This window comes from Elephas maximus, chromosome 16 (genome assembly GCF_024166365.1).
Source record: "Elephas maximus indicus isolate mEleMax1 chromosome 16, mEleMax1 primary haplotype, whole genome shotgun sequence".
NCBI lineage: Eukaryota > Metazoa > Chordata > Mammalia > Proboscidea > Elephantidae > Elephas > Elephas maximus.
The window spans coordinates 36,832,845-36,850,998 of NC_064834.1; the positions used below are offsets into that span (position 1 = coordinate 36,832,845).

The window sequence follows — 18,154 nt, forward strand, 5'->3', positions numbered from 1 at the left end:
GGGTGATACTGAAGGAAGAAGTCCAAGCTGCAGTGAAGGCATTAGCAAAAAACAAGTCTCCAGGAATAGATAGAATACCAGTTGAGATGTTTGAACAAACAGATACAGCACTTGAGTTGCTCTCTCATCTAAGCCAAGAAATCTGGAAGACAGCTACCTGCCGAGTTAACTGGAAGATACCCATATTTAAGTCCATTCCAAAGAAAGGTGATCCAACAAGTTGTGGAGATTATTGAACAAAATCATCAATATCTTCCAAAGATGTCACTTTAAGGACTAAAGTGCTCTTGACCCAAGTCAGGGTGTTTTCAATAGCCTTATTTTTTATATGCATATGAAAGCTGGACAGTTAATAAGGAAGGCTGAAGCAGAATTGACACCTTTGAATTATGGTGCTGGCGAAGAATAATGAATATACCATGGACTGCCAAAAGAATGAACAAATCTGTCTTGGAAGAAGTACAGCCAGAATGCTCCTTAGAAGTAAGGATGGTGAGACACATACTTTGGACATGTTATCAGAAGGGACCAATCCCTGGAGAAGGAAACCACGCTTGGTAAAGTGGGAGGTGAACAAAAAAGAGCAAGACCCTCAAAGAGATGGACTGATACAGTGGCTGCAACAATGGGCTCAAGCATAACAATCTGAGGATGGCCCAGGACCATCCTCTGTTGTACATAGTGTCACTATGAGTCAGAGCTGACTCAATGGCACCTAACAACAACAACCCTCTTGGACATTAAAAAGGGGTGCTTAGAAAGTATCTGTAACCACATAGATGGTCGGACATAGTAGCCCCAAAGATCTTGTCTATATCCAGAAATTGAATTCTAGAATTTTGTATTTCTGAGTTAAAAGTAAAAATTACACATGAGATCTGAGACTAGGGTGAAGTGAGTGAGGCGCTCACCTGGACACAAAATTTAAGGAGGTCCGAATAACTCAGTAATCAGGATAAATGTTAATGAAATATTGAGAAGAAGTCAAATCAGCAAACTCTGGTTTGCAGGCTAGCTGCCTGTTTTTGAACATAAATGTTTGTTGGAACCAGGTGAATGTAGAAGGATAAGATCGAGTCTTTGTTTAAAATTTTGATAGTTTATACATCATGGATTTCTTTGCATTGTTTTTTTTAAAATGACATTAAAATGTGATTTATCCTTACTTAAGTTTTTTTTTTTTTTTTTTTTTTATGTGCCCCAATAAATGTTGCGCCCAAGGTGAGTGCCTCCCTCTCTTCACCCCAGTGCTGGCCCTATTGTACACCCTTCTTGAATCAAACTACTCCAAATACTATCTGGATGAATATATACTGAAGTTAGCTGCATCCATTGAGCTATTAAAATCGTTATTTAATATTATATGAATTAGCTATTTCACTGATAGCTCTCCATGCGAAAGGCATTGCCATTTCCTCGTTTTACAACTGAGCCTAAGATATTACAGAAAAGCCAGAATATGGTAACATCTGGATTCAACTGTCTGCATTTTCATTCAGTGGCCCAAGCTATTAAATAACACTTAAAGTTCTGTCATGTTCCTTCTGAAGCAAACTGTTTTTTTGTTCATAGCATCATGTTGTGATACTCTTGGGGAAACTTCTTAATTGCTTTGTTTTTTTACTATATTAAAAGAAGTAATCAAGCACAACTTATATTACTTTTTTTGAAAAAAATCAAACCATGCTGAACACTATTACCAAATCTCTTTGTATAAAGTAAAACAAAAAGTTTTTACATAACATAATTTAGCATTTCATGCTACTGAAATTAAAAATTCTTTAACATTATAAATTTGTCAGCATCTGGTCACCTGGAGTGAATTTGAGCAATGCAAAGTAACTTGATAGTTTAGACAGGAAAAACTTGAAGGAAAGTGCATACATACTTAGACTTCCATAATTAAGGGGACGTTTAGTTTTTTAAATACTAATATATTAATAATATATATATTATTATTACAGCCCTGGTGATTAAAGAGCTTAGCTGCTAACCAGAAGGTCAGCAGTTTGAATTCACCAGCCTTTCCTTGGAAACCCTATGGGGGCAGTTCTACTCTGTCGTATAGGGTTGCTATGAGTCAGAATCAACTTGAAGGTAATGGGTTTGTTTCTTTGTTGTTGTTGTTTGGTACACCTCCCTAGCACAGAGATTTCTCTTATACCACAGCTTCTCTACTTCAAAGGTTACCTAGCTTTACTTTCAAGCTAATAAAAGTCAGTCACAGCAGTACTTAGCAGAATATGGTCAATACCTTCACTCACATCTCAACACCCTTCTTTCTCCCTAATGGGCAAGAATGCAGCTCAATTGCTGGGGTTATTATGCCTCAGAGATCCCTCTCTTCCAATGACATAAAGTTATATCCACTTGCCATTCTATCCCCCACTCCATTTTTCTGCTTAGTTGATAAATTTTACCTTTTTAAATTCTATCTCACTACAGTTTTTCAGTTATTGTCAGCCTACCCACAGTACCTTTAAAGAAAAATTGCCCTGTCCAGGGTTTCTGCTACATACATTCTGCTCTCCTTGGATAAGGAAACACAGCCCTGTCTTTACTTTTAAGTATGATTCTTTGGACCAAGGCAGGGATGAGAACTAAGGACAGGACAGTCAACACATAGATTAACCAGTGATCTCTAATGTGGGATGGCTCAAAATAATGGCAGAACCAGTTAGAGTTTTTCCTCAGGAACTTGCTCTAAGAGATAATCTAGAGAATGAGGTGTTGCACATTGAGAACTGAATGTCAAAGGTCACTATGTGGGGAGGAATTGTGGCAGCCTTGATGGTTCACATGCAAGCTGAAGAAACAGACCCGCGGACTCACAGTAACCTCATGCACAACAGAACAAAACACTGTCCAGTCCTGCACCATCCCCATGATCGGCTGCATGTCAGACCATTGTGATCCACAGGATTTTCATTGGCTGATTTTTGGAAATAGATCACCAGGACTTTCTTTCCAGTCTGTCTTAGTCTGAGAGCTTACTGAAACCTGTTCAGCATCACAGCAACACTCAAGTCTCCACTGCCAGATAGGTGATAGCTGTGCATGAGGTGAACTGGCCAGAAATCAAACCCAGGTCTCCCACGTGGAAGGCAAGATTCTACAACTAAATTACCAATAACGCCTCATTGTATGGAGTGGGAGGGATGGTTTAATCAGAAGCCATGTAGACTGTGAGAGAGATGGAGAGGAGATTGGGTCTCTGGAGTACCCTTTGTTCTTGATTGCCCTCCCATTCCAACTCTACACCACATGCATCTTTAAAATATGGACCCCATTCCTAAATGGGGAAACACTGGTGGCATAGTGGTTAAGAACTATGGCTGCTAACCAAGAAGTCGGCAGTTCGAATTTACCAAGCATCCCTTGGAAACCCTGTGGGGCAGTTCTACTCTGTCCTGTACGGTCACTCTGAGTAGGAACTGACTTGATGGCAATAGGCATTCCTAAATGGAATAATTACCCACCAGGATTTGGGGCATTATAAAACAAATTTTGCAAATATGAGATATAAATATGGAAAAGCTAAAACTATAAAAATGGGGATTATTTTAAAAAGAAATGAACAACTTTTAAATAGATGAACATATTTAAGAATCTATGGTATAAATTAAAAGCATATAGAGAATCACTATTGGGAAAGGCAGTCAAGTAATGCTTAAGAAAAAGATCCTGGAGCAAGACCTCCTGGGTTCAAATACTTCCTCGCCATGTACTGTTTCCCTAGGGCAATTTACTCTATTTCTCTATGCATCAATTTCTTCATCTACCTTGTAGCATTGTTTAAGGTAAAGCATGAGCAAGGAAACTTTACTGAACATCTACAATGTATAGAAAGAAAAGTGCTAGAGACTCTTAGGTGACACTTCAAATGAACTTGAGACCCACACTATTCAACTCCATGGCCTAAGGTAGGGTAAAGTAAGATAATGACAACCCAGCATCTACTGTGGTAGGGTTAAAGATGGCTACAAATTCTTTGTCACTCTTGCCATTGGGAGTTGGAGTTTATTTCCCCTCCTCTTAATTCTGGGCTGTTCCTGTGGCTGGTTAGCCAATGAAATAAGGCAGTAGTGCTGCTGCAACATTTCCAGACCTTGCCTTTAAAAGGACTGTAGGATTTTGATTCTCCCCTCATGAAACATTTGCTCTTGGGGCCCTCTTCCTTGGAACCCAGCTTCCATGCTGTGAGAAGCCCAAGTCACAAGTAAAAGCCATAGGTAGGTGTTCCAGTTGGTTGCCCAAGCTGAGCTCCCAGCTGACATCGAGTCAACTACCAGCCACTTATGACCCATGTTGGATGTTTCAGCACAAACAAGTCCCTAGATGACAGCCCCAGATGAAATCACATGGAGCAATAGAACCACCCAGTGAAGCCCAGCCAACCAACAGAATGTGAGAGGCAACCGACAGATTGTTGTATGAAATCACTAAGTCTTAGGTTGGTTTGTGACAGAGTAATAAATAGCCAGAACCGGCACTCCCATCCCCTGTGAGTTCATGCTAAATAATATCCAACACTGATGGCTTTCATCTGGGCCTCCCAGAGGTCAAGAGTAGCCCATACCATTTCTATTATTTGAAGTTCTTTATATATTTTGAAGAAATGCCAAAATGCAATTTTTAGTTTGCCTTCTAACCAACATTTAAAATGTAACACTTATTATCAGACACACACAAATATAATGCAGAATAATGATGTTACTCTCCAGAGTATTATAAAATGAAACAATTCACAGCGTACTACAGTTTAATAATAAGACATATGTTTAAAGTTGTATGAGGAATATCTTTTTCCTTTAGTTCAGCCCATATATCTATATTACAATACACCTGCCCTTACTTGGAGATTATAACAGAAGTCAAAATGTGAAGCCCTCTGTGACCGTAAAGGTTGATCTAATGCCACCTGCCACCACCCCACACCTTAATTTCACCTTTTTACTATCTGTTGGTGATCTTCATCTTTAACATGTAGATGAGAAAACAAGCCTACCTTCCCTTCCTCCTTAAAAAATTTACTAAAAAAGCACCTTTCTATGGTTATCTTTCTTTTCCATTTAGATAAAAATTCCATTATATAAAAATTCTACTGTTACAAAGCCCAAGAATTGATTAAACTGATAGGTCGGACTCAGAAGGGTATACAAATAATACAATTTTATATTTACCTCTGTGGGAGATTTGGTTGTTTATGATACTTCTTACGTTTTGTTCAAACATTTCAGGGGTTCATATAGTAGGATTGGGGAAAGATCAGAGTCAGTCATAACTTCCGTGGGCAAAGGAAAACCTCCAACGGAGAAAACAAGAGCATTTTTTTTTTTAGTGTTGTCACACTATTTTTTTTTAGTACACTTTATTTTTTAGAGCAATTTTGTGTTCAGGAAAATTGTACAGACAGTTCCCATATGCCCCCCCTTGCCCAAAGTCTCTCTGTTATTCATGTCTTGCACTAAATGTGGCACAATCGCCACACAGATGAACTGATATCGATACATTATCATTAACTAACCAATCATGTCACTTCTTTCAGAGTCTGTTGGTGATTGGTCTCTGCGCAGCTGTTACCAGTTCACCCACAGACAGCAAGAGGTGTAGCTGTGTTGACTCCTTGTTTCCCATTGAATAAATCCAAATGACATTTTATAAAAATGGGTTACTCAGAATTGACCAAAAAGATAGATACTCGGAGATAAACAAAAAGTGGTAACACTGGAAGTAAAAATTGAGTCAGGCTTAAATGGAGTTTAGAAGAAAGAGCTGATGGTGGGAATGTTGACACTGCTGCCTTTGGAGAGACTCTAGATACGCAGCCAGGGGAACTTGCTGAAGGTGAATATATCCACATAAATGAGGAAGTGATTGTGACAAAAATTACAAAGGTGTCCCAAAGGAAGTGACACTGGCAAAGGATAAAATGCTGGAAACTGGTCCAGACTTAGAAAGGAGTATGACAACGCAACAAGGCACAGGCACGAGTCACAGGACGAGAAGAAAGCAAGCACTGTCCAACTACTCTTCATAACTTTGTAAAGAAAGAACTAAGCCACTTTCATTTTCAAAGATCCTAATATTTTTAATTAAGAGTGCACAAAATATTAGTTAGGGAGCCCTGGTGGCACAGTGGCTAAAGTGCTCAGCTGCTAACCAAAAGGTTGGCAGTTCAAATCCACCGGTTGCTCCTCAGGAGAAAAACGTGGCACTGGTGCCTGCTTTCATAAAGATTTACAGCTTTGGAAACCCTATGGGGGCAGTCCTACTCTGTCCTACAGGGCTGCTAAGAGTCAGAATGTACTTGACAGCAGTAGGCCTGGGCTCTTGGTTTTAAATATTACTTTTACTATTTTTTTTTTCATTTCTCTATATATTTAAAACCAGCAGTAAGACAGTATCTAATGTCTTGACAAACACTTCTAAAGGTCATGGAACAATCATAATTTTTTCCATTAATTATTAATTATTAAGATTGCTTTACATGGTTTCAGCTTGCATGGTCATTCTTACAGTCCCACACTACCATGCAAAGCAAGAAGCATTTATTTTTATCCAGATAAAACTCAGAGTGATCCAGAACATTCCGTAGTGGCTGTTGAAACACCACCTCATATAAAATAAATTATCCGCTATGGCAGAAAAAGCCATCAATGCTTGTGTCAACAAGAGACCCAAACATTCAGGAAAAGTAAGCAGTTTTGCAAATGGCAACTGATGAGTTTCTATTATCGTTTATTTCTTTCTGACTGGTGAGAAAAACAGTAGAGGAAAGTTGGTCCTATTAGCTCTGACAACTCCTAATCCTTTCCCTACCCAGATAGAGCACGCCACCTAACTCAGAAGGTGGTAAAATTTTCCCTGACACCAGATAAAAAATGATAGGTACTTTAGTGATAACATGTATAAGCCTCAAAAGGCAAAATGAGAGTGTGAATATTTTCTCTTAAAAGTCAGAACTATAAATCTCCCTTAACAGGTACATCACCACAGAATGGCACCAGTGCAAGCAGGAACTTAAAAACAAACAGAGAAAACCATAACAAAAGATTCCATCAGGACTCTTAGACACTAGCAAGGTTAGCACACCTCTAATGAAAACATTTTCAGTAGCAAGCTAGATCGACCATTACTAAATATAAGAATTCTTCTGTTTATGTTTAAAAAAAAAACAAAACTCATCCATTCTGTGCAAAGCAAGTGTTAGTCATTCAATCTAGTAGTTAATCAAGAAAGCAGCAATGTGTAGTAGAAGCAGAGAATATGGTCTAATCCTGACTTTTAAGTTAGAAGTCATGGATGAAGGGCCTGGGTTTTGGATGAAGCCAAAGCTATACTCCACCACCCACCGCCCAGATGTCCTACTGTGGTGGCTTGTGTGTTGCTATGATGTTGGAGGCTATGCCACCAGTATTTCAAATACCAGCAGGGTCAACCATGGTGGACAGGTTTCGGTAGAGCTTCCAGGCCAAGACAGACTAGGAGGAAATACCTGGCAATCTGCATCCAAAAATTAACCAGGAAAACCCTCAATAAGATCGATTGACAAAAGCCTCAGCAATGAAGCAAAACATATCAAAGATCATGGAGATGGAGCAAGACCAGGTAACTCTTTGTTCTGTTATGCATAAGGTCACCATGAGTAGGAGCCAACTTGATGACAACTAATGACGTGCTCCACCACTAGTTTTGGGTTCTTGGGCAACCTACTTGACCTACCAATGCTACAATTTCTCCTTCTGTAAAATTTGGATAACAATATTATCCACTCACATGGTGTTCGAGGGGACTAAATAAAAACCAATTAACTTTGTGCAGAGCTTCTCAAAGGCATTGACATTTTATGCTGGTAAGTCTTTGTTGTGGGGGCTGTCCTGTGCACTGTCAGATGTTTAGCATCATCCCTGGCTTCTACCCACTGGACGCCAGTAGCAACAATCAAAAATGTCTACAGATATTGCCAAATGTTCCTTTGGGGGTTGGGGAAGGGCAAAATTACCACCCATTAAAAACCAAAGGTTTAAGATCCCCTTGCCATCAAGTTGATTCCAACTCAGCAAACCTATAGGATAGAGTAGAACTACCCCATAGGGCTTCTAAGGCTGTAATTTTTATACAAGACTGCCACGTCTTTCTCCTGTAGAGAAGGTTCAAATGGCCAACCTTTTGGTTAGCAGTCCAGCAACTAATCTTTTAAGAGTTACGGGTAGATAAACTTACTACTCACATTTTCTGCCCCTGGAAGTATACTGGAGGTATACTGGCAGGAATTTGAGCCACTTTAGTATGTTTCAGCATTATGGCAGATACTCGTGTAACTGCCTAAAAACAAAGAAGTTGGTCTGTGCCACATTTGAGTTTTGAGAGCCATTCACATGAGGGGTTGCTTCCTGGAGGAGTGATTGTGTGAAACTTTTGTGTCTTTTGGCTTCTGTACAGCGAGATAAGGCTTGCAAGTATGTTTACTATTTCCTTTGTGTTACCAGGAAGGTTCAGTTACCGGCATTTGGAAGTACTCAAGCGAGTTATTTTTGTGTGAAAACAGTTTGTGATGTACTTCCTGGGCCATAGTACTGATAAGTATTGTGTGTGTGATGTGCTTCATGGAACATGGTACCAATATGGCCCACTCTAAATCAAACTGATAACTATATGTACACCAACTACAATGTTTATTTATTATTGTGTTTGTATTCTTGGAAAGTTGAGTAAGGTAGTTTATGTCTCAAGAGTAACCAGGAAGTGTGATATTCTTCCTGGGCCATAGTACATATATGTACCATGTTTGTGATGTACCTCACGGAACATGGTACCAATATGGCCCACTTATAATTGACACCTCATTCTTTCAAGTAAAAAACTACCAACAAACAATGACTCAGCACCCATTTCCCATTAGTGAAAAAACACGGCATCACCAAGAAAAAAAAAATCCTTAAAAGGATTAATTATTGTACTACCAGTGTTCCATAATGCCTGGCAATCACCGAGTTCGGAATAAATGTGAAATCCTCTTCTCTTCAGTCGGTCTTATCTGTTATTGTAACAAAGAACCGTCACCTCACCTTAAGAAATGAAATATCATGGCAGGCTTTAGGTACAGTAATGTAATGATGAGGGAAGAAGGGAATAGTTGATTGCCTAAGTATCATGTATTATCTCAATGATATATACGTGTACACATTAACGCATGTAATCTTCACATCTACCCTAGGAAGTCAATACTAAGGTCCCTCCAATGATCTTTCCCAGAAAGGGACTAGTTAATTGATGATTCTTTTTTATAATATGAAAGTTAACTTGTATATAAACATGTTTGCTACTACCTTGAAACAAGTTTCAAAGCATTATGACCACATCCGTGTCTTGAATTTGCATATCCATGTATTTAGGCAAAGTGCAGCCTCCAGGAATGTGAACCAGTTGGAGAAGTTGAGGCCAAGGTGTGGCTCAGAAATGGACATAGCCAAGAGCCTCAACCAAATGAATGGTTCCACTGAGTCACTTTAGATATAAAGTCATAATGTGTGGTTTGGTGGAATTTCCAAGGGGTTTTGCACTTAGGCTACCTTGATGTTGCACTAACAGCTGAAGTGTGTATGTGTTGTTTTGAGGTACTTTGATTAATCTTCAGTCAACTGAATGTCTTGACCACAAACATCCCTGATCACTAAACACATCTGGCACAGGCTAAAATCCAGTCATTAGGTAAGGATGAATTTCTGCCAGATTTCATGTATGATCATCAGACTACAGTTCATTCAGTTCCATGGACATACGTCTCTGCAGATGGCAATTCCAAACATTTGATAAAGTCTAAGTAACCTGCTGTGAGTCCTTCATCCCCCTTTCTAAGCTGAGATACAGCTGCCAGGTTGGAATGCCGACAGAAAGAAAGGTCATTGAAAGTGATGAGTCCTAGTTCTAGAATTACCTTGTTCCCATGTCATTTTATTTATCATTCAATAACACACCTATATGTGAGAAATAACTCATGAGCTCATCTAGTATTATCGTCTCCATTTCAAAGAAGTCACTGAAGCACAGTGAGGGTAACACTTGGCCAAGGACTCAGAGGACACCCAGCAAGTAACTGAGTAAAGGTTCACTCCTATAGCTGTCTGCCTCCCCTGGGCCGCCTCCTACCAGCTGGCCAGCACCACTGAGGGAGCTGGATAGTTGCGGTACTGTGGCATGTTAGGGGTAATTCACCAAGATAAAATTTGGTTAAGAAAAATGACTTGGTACTATTAGGAGTATGAAGGGTGACAAGTGTTTGAATCTTACATCTCAGTTCCATATCTGTGAAGCTCCTTTCCTAACTAGAAATGGCAGTTTTTATTCTGTCAGGGCCAGGCTACTGGGTAACAACAACAACAAAAAAAAGTTACTCCTTTATAGGTAATGTCTTTGCATAAGATTAAAAGGTTTCTTGCATAATGAAAGTGAGTCAGTAAATGATAAGCAAATTAGTAATGAAAATAGGAGAGGAGGGCATTTTTAAGAAAGATTCTGCGCTGGTTCTTTCTTAAGAAATATTTAATCAAAATTTTGTTTCCAAACCACATTAAGAGACAGCTTATCCTGCAAAAGTCTCTTAACTGGCTATCTTAAGTCAGTACAATTACATAACATGCCTGGTGAATAATCTAGATGGGTACATTTAAGAGGAAAAATATTTTCATATTAATAACATAGTAGTTTGGAATCAATTTCCATGTTTCTAAGGCTCCTCATCACAGCGGTGGTCAATGGCACAGTATTCATAATTTGGCTTTATTGCAAATATATTCCAGTTTTTTCCCAGTCAGCCAAAAACCTAGCACCCTGGTGAGAAACAAAAGGCTCCTTTCCACTGGGTTACTTTGCTTGTTTTCCTTATTCCGGTACCAGATTTCACTACTGTTATTACCAGTGTACTTGATTTGACATGAGTTTACTTACTGACACCTTTTACTAGGCAATTTGTTTTTATAAGATATATTACAGTGTTATAAAATTACCACAACAATGAAGAGACATTGCTATTTGTTAAGAGAATTTAATTGGAAGAGGGGACATTTTTTCTGATATGACACTAAGCGTTTCAAAAACGCTATTGCCCTTTTACTGAAAATCTAACAATTCCCTCTAGAGTTCTGATTTTCATATTCATAGGGCGTCAGTAAGCTAAACTTTAACTTGAGGCTCAAGGCTGTATAAATATTTATCATGGACAGAAAATTAAAAAAGAAATCTTAGTAATTTTAGGCATCAAAGAGATTTGATTAGTGTGGTGTAATAATAGAGAACTGGATGTAAATTCTGGGAACTTGTGTGCTGGACTTTGCGCCATCACTATTTGACTTAAACAGGTCACACACACTGTCTGAACCTCAGTTTCCTCACCTGTAAAACTAGGTGACTGAGTCAGATAATTTCTAACATTCTTCAAAGCTCTGGTAATATGTGATTGTAACAGAGGAAATTTCAAAACAAAAGGGGCAAGGTGGACTGTTAATAGAAAGATCTGACATAATTCAAAACACTTTATAGTAACTGTCTTCAACATGGATTGAAACCAAAAATTATTTCTGGAATGAAGTCACTCCTGAGGTTCACCCTTCAGCCAAAGATTAGACAGGCCCATAAAACAAAATGAGACTAAAGGGGCACACCAGGGGCAAGGACTAGAAGGCAGGAGGGGACAGGAAAGCTGGTAATAGGGAACCCAAGGTTGAGAAGGGAGAGTGTTGACATGTCAGGGGGTTGGTAACCAATGTCATAAAACAATACGTGTACCATTTAATGAGAAGCTAGCTTGTTCCATAAACCTTCATCTAAAATACAATAAAACGAATATTGCTGGGTTTGATAAAATTAAATTTCAAAAATATACCAACATCATTTCTTCAATTCTGAAATCAGAAAAATTATGTCTTGAATGCTTTAAGGTAAACAATAAGTGAGAAAACAAAAATATCATTATATTGCTTAACCCTCTGACTTCAAAGCTAACATTCTTAATTTAGACTGTAAAGAACTTGACGTAGCAGAAAAATGGCTTAAAACCACATGACTAACACTAAATAAATGTCCATTACTAATAATAAAATATCTCAGTAGTAACAATCGCTTTGAGAAAACCAATGCATTTTAAATAAATCTAAAATAGAATGAAACATATTAGAATATGATGGATAAGAAGAAAAATGCCTCCATATGTAGAAATAAAAATACAATTTAATATGTTTTGAAGAAATGAAAATATGTTAGTAAAATGTGTGACGTAATTTTGTATACTGATATTTGGCACTTAAGAACCAGTTGTTATTGAGTCAATTTCCTCTCATAGCAATTCCCTGTGTGTCGGAGCAGAACTGCACTCCCTAGGGTCCTCAGTGGCTGACTTTGTTAAGCAGATCACCAGGTCTTTCTTCCACACATCTCTGGAAGGATTCAAACTGCCAACCTTTTGGTTTGTAGCCCAGCACGTTAACCAGCTGCACCATGCAGGGATTCCAATCTGTCACTGAAGCAACCAGACAGCTAAAAACTTGCCTTCTGGATATTTGTCACGTCAAAGTTTCAATCTAGCTATTAATTCAGTAATCAAATCTGCCTATGTGGGTCAGACAGACTATGCCAAGGGTGTGTCACTGGGCTGGTAGTGAACTGGTGGTAACTATTCCTGCTGGGATTGCATTTGCGAGGTAGGATTCATCCTGGGAAGAGGTGTGATGGAGTGGAAGGAATATGGGCTTTAGACCTAGACAGACAGGGTCAGCAACATAATTTTCAGAGCCCGGTGCAAACTGGATATGGGAGGACCCTTGTTTAAAAATTATCATGACTTTTAATACAGCGATAGAAAAGCATTAATTCAAGTGTGGGACCCTACCGAGCATGGGGCTCTGTGGGACTACATGTTTCACACACTCATGAAGCTGGCCTTGCAGACAGACAGGGATTCAAATTCCTGCTCAGCCATTTATTAGCACTAAATGGAACTTGTGGCCAATTAGCTGACTGCTATTAACTTCAGGTTCATTTGTAAAATTGCTAAAACCATAAAAACACCCTCATAGGACCATTGAAAGAGTCATATTAAGCAATACATACTATTAACCATGTAAATAAGAGCCCTGGTGGTGCGTGGTTAAGAGCTCAGCTGCTAGCTGAAAGGTTGGCGGTTCAAGCCTACCAGCTGCTTCACCAGAGAAAGGTGTGGTCTGCTTCCATAAAGAGTATAGCTTTGGAAACCCTATGGGACAGTTCTACTCTGTCCTACAGGGTTGCTATGAGTTGGAATCAAATTGACAGCAATTTTTTTTTTTTTTTTAAGCCAGGTAAACAGTATATCCTCAATAAATAATAGCTTTTTTTTTTTTTTTTTATCATTAGCTTGAAGGGTAAGTGACTCCAGATCATCACTTTATTCATAAATCATGATGCTTTTTTTTTTTTTCTTTTGAGCTTTGGAAAGGGATGAATAGGTATGAAATGAGAGCAAGAAAGTTCCAAAGTAGGAACATTGTACCATTATTCTTCCCAGGTACTGACTAAGCAAGTTTTTATTTCCAACACAAAGGCTTGTATATTTTCTTTTGTGGCTCTTACTATACTTACACCAAGTGATTTACTATAAGAATACACGAGTGCTATAGAAACAGTCATGCTCTTATTAATACAGGTCCTGGATTTTCAAAAGTGGTAAGCAGTTTTTTCCTAGGACAAGAGGACTGTAAACAGTATTTTGTTGCTCTCAGCACACCATAGAATCTGAAGGGTTGAGACATTTGAATAATGAAATAAGAGGAAACATTCTCCTGGAAGAGGAGGTCTAATTTCCCTGCAACTTATACCATATAATTTTCAAGAACACAGGGATTCTATACTTCTCCATAGTAGTTAATTTAACTTTTGTTACCAGCAGGAATACTCTTTTTCGCTTTGACTTAAAGCAATGAGAAAATTAACTCATGATTTATTCTACTCTTGAAGGTGAAGATTTCTAAGGTGTTAAAGTTCAATGCAACCTTTTTCATATAGATGCATTTGAAAGGCAACTATTAGTCGGATGAGGGTGAGAAGGGAGGGTGAGAAAAGAAAAAGAGATAGAGTGCTCCTAGAGTTTCTTTTTCTTTTACTCCTTTTCAAATTAGGAGGCATCAGCCAAAAAAGAAACATGGTACAAGAAATGAAGAGCCTTTCTGAGTTTAAACTATCAGGTTAGTGTGTCAGGGTCTAAGTAACTCCAAACACCATAGTGACACCAAGAATGGTGTCCTGTTTTTAAGGACTAGTTTGTTTGGGGTCAATTCCATGAACATTGGTTTAGATTCAAAAACTCAAGGATGAAGTGAGCAGAGAGGTGGGACCTCATACCACCAAGAAAGCAGCACCAGGAACAGAATGCATCCTTTGGACCTGGGGTTCCCGTGCAAAGAAGCTCCTAGACCAAGACTGATGACAAGGACCTTCCTCTGGAGCCAACAGAGAAAGACTTCCCCTGGAACTGATGCCCTCCATTTGGAATTGTAACCTACTAGAACTGTGAGAAAATACATTTCTCTTTGTTAAAGCCAAAAAAAAAACCCCAAAACCCAAGGCCAATCTAAGAGTCCATCAAGAGGTCCAACTCTGAGGATGATCGAGGTCTAGATTTGAACTTTGAGCCCATTCACATCTGTCCTCTCTTAACCTGACCCAGAAAGGGCTAAGAACATATTTGGTCCATCCCAAAAACAAAATGGGCTATTATGGGTACACATCCATTCACCTGTAAGGATTAGCCAAAAAAATTGCTTACATACCTATATTTGCATAATAGGTAAATGAATTACTCAATTTTCCTTAATGTATGCATTGCCAACCATTTTTAATAGAGCTCAGGATCTGACTTCTATTTTTCTCTGCCTTGACTGTTATACGGATTGAAATTGTTAAACAGGGAGAAATATACAGTCATCTTCAAATATGATGTTGATATCTGGAGTACTCACTCCGGCCAGAGCAGCATTACTTCTACCCTGTTAACGCATAATGTATTACATTACCCAATCAAAGCCATTTCACAAGGCCGCAAGGCATTCATTTTAAGCACTCCTCTGTTTTTATTAATAACTTTCATACGCACTAATAAAAACATCCATTAGATTGACTTCATAAAAGGCCTTGTTCAACATTAACAGGATTCAAGAGACAACCCCTTATGATATTTACTTTAAAAGAGGATTATGCTCTTTTGGTTCATTTGTTCATTTCATTTTGTTTTTGTTTTTAATAAAGTAAGTCACGCAAACTTATGAGAATGGAATAGTGTTAGATAAATATTTTAATTCCCCAATCTATCATCTTCAATGTCATTCAACAGGTATTTGATTTTAGCTGGCATCATTCTAAAAGCTGTGAGAATGCCAGAGAAATATGAGTTACAACCACTGCCTTCAAAGAAAGTCTAAGTAGGGAAGTAAAAACAGCCATGAGGGTGCTGCTGAGAGTGGAAGTTGCGTAGGAAAAGAAGTGACGCCAAAAAAGTCTAATAATAGACTGAAAGGAAAGGCCCAGGTGGAGGAGTGGAGGGATTAACAATGTCAAAGCATAGTTGGGTGAGAGTGAGTGAGTGGGTGGGTGAGGTTTTATAGCGTCAAGATTTTAGAGGTAGAACAATTTTGAATAGTAATAAATGTCTGGATGTTGTTCAACAAAAACATTTCACAACCAAGGGAACTGAGATCCAGAAAGTTCACACAGCTGCAAAAGATGGAGCCAGGACTGAAGATCAGGCCTCTTAAGTTTAAATCTACCACTCCACAATGCCTGAATCCCTCAGCCTCTGTCATATGTGCTGAGACTATGCCAGGGCTCTGTGGACATGATATCTTTTAAGGCCCCAGAAAATAAATTAAAGCTTCCAACTTATCTCTTTTTGCCAACTCAGTACTTATACACATAGCTGACCAAACTAATGTATATTTAGCATGCTAAAGGAAAAGGCCTAATTCTAAATTCAGATTGCTCTATGAGGTGGGCTCAGCCTCAATCTTAGCTCCGCTTCTGAAGTAGAGTTCCTCATTCCCTTCTCTATTCTTTGAAGAAGGATGATACAACAAAAATGAAAAATATTTTCAAAGAGAATTAATTTAATGGCTATATTGATGTCTTGATCAAACAGAATGAAGTCTTTCACGTGGTGCTTTTTTCTCCTTTTGTTAATGTAACTCATTTACAAGTCATCACTCTCTTAACCTTTACTGCTCTTTGCTTAATCAACATAGGATAAGGATTAGGTGAGGGAGTAGAATAAGCATAAAGAAACACAAGCAACCTTTTAGGAAGGCTAAGGAATTCAAGACCATCCACAGAACTTACACTCTGATTTGATGAAACAGAGTTGGTAATAATAGAAAAATTCATGAGCAAATAGTGGGTAGAAATGCCATTTCAAGTCAAGGCAAGCTGTGGAATCGCTGAGGCCAAAAAGGCAAGGTAATAGTTTCACAAGAACAAATACCCTATTAGGCCAGCAGTTTATTTCATGGTTAAACCAGGAGCTTTGATGTCAGAAAGGCCAGGGCTGAAATTCAGAGACACTGAAAAAAAAAAAAAATTTTTTTTTTTTTTATAGTAGAGTGCTTAAGACTGTGGATTCCAAAGCTACCTGACTTCTTGCATCCAATCCCAGCTCCAGTGGTTGTGCTGTGTGATCTTGGGCAACTACTTCACTTGTTTGTACCTGTGATTCCTCAACTGTAAAGTGACAGCCTTAATAATAGAACCAACCTCATAGAGTTGTTGTAAAAATTAAGTTGTTAGACATAAAGTGCTACATATTCTAGAAACGTGCCTTGACACATTAAAAAAAAAAAAAGTTGCCATCAAGTCAACGTAGACTCATGGTGACTCCATTTGTCAGGGTAGAACTGTGCTCTGTAGGTTTTCAATGGCTGATTTTTCAGAAGTAGATTTCTTCCAAGACACCCCTAGGTAGACTTGAACTTCCAACTTTTTGGTTCAAAGCCAAGCGTGTTAACCTTTGAAACCACATAGTTAAGTGCTATATGAGTTTTCCACCTTCTCCTCCTATTCCTTCTCCCTTTTCACTTCTGCCTTCTCCTCGTCCTCATTCTGGTTCTTCCATTTTCTACATGCCTGACTTTGAACAAGAAGATGAACTTCTTGGCTTAACAGTTTTCATACCTGTAAGCTCAGGATAATAATTTCACAGTGGTGCTTCATCGTCTATTGTCTATTCAGTCCATTCTGCCCCTCCTAATGGCATGCTAATGTTGTTCAGGTATCTCCTCTCTTGCCCCTCCCCCCTCCTCACGGCCATAGCACAGAGGAAGCTGACCCAAATCCCTGGCTACAGGATTAGAACTTGATTGGTGGGACAATTATTGTCAGTCCATCTCTTTTGCCCGTGAATTGATTCAGAAATATAGGACCAAAACAAGCAGAACAAGGCATTCCCCATGGAGAATATTATTGGTCCAGGTGTGGGCATATGACTTAAATTTACCTAAACATACTGAGGGGAAGGACTTAAATCCCATACTTGGATTCTCCCCCTCTCCCACTAGATGAGAACTATGAAGCATGGTGCTCTAGATTCACCTGGCAGTCAATTTTGAGTGAAACAGAAAGGCAAAGTTGACACATACAGGAGGACATGGCTGAAAACAGAGCATATAAAAATAGAATCAGAGCCCTGATCACCCCTCACCTGCAGCCTGCCTTATCAGTGAAGTATTAAATTTGTAATCTAATTTATTTCCTTACTATTCTAGCCGCTTTAAGTTGACATTTTGACATTTGCTATCAAAAGCATCTTAACTGATTCAAATACCTACCTCACGGTATGGTTTAAGGTCAAAATGAGATGCTTATAAAGTATTTAGCTTAGTATAGAACATATATTAAGCCCTGGTGGCACAGTGGTTAAGAGCTCAGCTAATAACCAAAAGGTTGGCAGTTCAAATCCAACAGCTATACCTTGGAAACCCTATGGGGCAGTTCTACTCTGTTCTATAGGATCGCTATGAGTCAGAATTGACTTGATGGCAACAGGTTCAACAGGTTACAGCACATATTAAATATAAATAAAAATAAAATGGAAGCTACTTTTATTCCAATAAAGGTCCCATGGGACTTGGTATAAAATGGC

The 18,154-nt window shown here is 38.7% G+C and overlaps 1 protein-coding gene across 2 annotated transcripts in view; it reads right to left on the reverse strand.

Moving 5' to 3' along the window:
* Positions 1–18,154, reverse strand: part of PRKG1 (protein kinase cGMP-dependent 1) — a 1,427,928-nt gene that overhangs the window by 978,677 nt on the left and 431,097 nt on the right. The window lies entirely within an intron of this gene.